The sequence below is a fragment of the Odontomachus brunneus genome, unplaced genomic scaffold (assembly GCF_010583005.1).
Source record: "Odontomachus brunneus isolate Ranch 3 - 2012 unplaced genomic scaffold, Obru_v1 Obru_scaffold_248, whole genome shotgun sequence".
In the NCBI taxonomy this organism is placed as follows: Eukaryota; Metazoa; Arthropoda; class Insecta; order Hymenoptera; family Formicidae; genus Odontomachus; species Odontomachus brunneus.
The window spans coordinates 65,070-66,927 of record NW_022639698.1 but is presented as its reverse complement, the minus strand read 5'-3'; positions in this window follow the sequence as shown (position 1 = coordinate 66,927).

The window sequence follows — 1,858 nt, the reverse complement described above, 5'->3', positions numbered from 1 at the left end:
ATAAAACTTTTATTTCGTTCAAGGAAACCATGTCATTTGATGAAACAACACTATTGTTTTAAATAATATTTTTTAAAAGTTTCTCTCAAAATTTAGTAATTTGATTTGTTTAATTTGCATTTTCTTGGATTTTTTAATTTTCTTTTGTTTGATTAATCATTATAACATTTTGTTAAAAATGTAAAAGTAATTATCACTGGTTTACTACATTACATTAATATTCATCGCATATCGAATGTTGCATTGTTTCAATATCAACAAATTATCCAATAAACAACAAGTAAAAATTATTTACTCTTATTTGATGTTTGCTAGGTATATTATAATATACTGTGAACATTATAAGGATACATTATATAAGCATGAATTGTAAGAACATCGTTGGAGTCATCAGAGTTACCGCGTGCGCGCTCGATCGTCAGGTTAAGCAACAGTTTAATGCGGTCAGGACATAGATGTGACCGACGGTATACACCGCTTGGGATCGAAATTATCGCAGGAGGATTCATGAAAGTTTGGAATGTGTTGACAACCTTCGATATCTAGGAGTCGATTCTGTATCTTGAAACGAAGTGAAAATTACAAAAGTGAGCAAATATACTAGAATATCCGTAATTTCATTGGTCAGTGCCTAGTGAATGTGCTCACTTTTGTAATTTTCACTTCGTTTCGAGATACAGAATTGATTCTCTAGTAGTAGTTTATGAGACATGAGAAAATTAGGAATATAAGTATATTTTTGTAAACATTATGATTTTCTCATTTTTCACCTTCGCATGATAATTCTCAGTATTTGATTACTATCAATATTTAACAGTGATTTTATTATCAGTATTTACCAGAAATTATGTACTGGCCAAAAAATTACTGAATTACTGGTAATATTTAATCACTAATAATTTTTCAGTATTTCTTAGTATGATATTTCTATAAGGGTAAATTCAAATAATTGAGTGTAAACACTCAGGCCCATATTCTGAATTCTCTTTTATCGATAAAAGTGCCTTAAATGTAGCTTTTCAGCCAATCAGGTGGCTCTTAAGCCCTTTTAGAGGCACTTTTATAAAAGAGGATTCAGAATATGAACCTCAGTATTTAAGTTTTTTCTTCCGTAAGAGTTGCAGAAAATATAACCTATTAAACTATTGGCGAAAAACCGATTATAAACTATTAGTTTTTAATATTTTTTAATTGTTTTCCGCCAATAGTTAAATAATCAGTCTTTTTTTTCAATAATCTGTAAATAATTAATACATTTAAAAGAAAAGATCTTTTTATTATATGTCCAGTAAGCAATCTGCGCGCAGACGGGAGCGTCCCAGATGCGCACATTGACAAACAGACACAGCTAACCACAACGCCGTATGCCTAGAGATATTCTAGAGATTCTATAAACAACGACATATGATTGGATGTGTCCGTTTGCCAATGTGCGCATCTGGGACTCACTCGAGCAGACTGGCGACAGGATCTGTCGAATTCGAGCAGGATCTATCGATAGATCCATAGAGGGTTAAGGTGCGATTTCACGCAGCGAATAAAAGCTGGCGTTTCACTCCACTCCGTCGTTGTTCAAAGCAGCGTTTAAAAGCTGTTCGCTATCACCTGTATCCTTTTCATGGAGCGAATAAAAGCTAGCGTTTTATCCCCACTTCAGCATAGTTCAAAGTAGCGTTATAACGCTGTTCGCTGTCGCCCATATCCTATTCACCACGTTTAACCTCCTGTATAAACTGCAATAAGTATAAAAATAGAGTGTTAATCAAGATATATAAAATATTATAGATGTACAGTGGCGATTATAGGTGAAGTTCGAAGACGACATATAGCTGCTGCAAGCGATGTATTTATTAAAAAC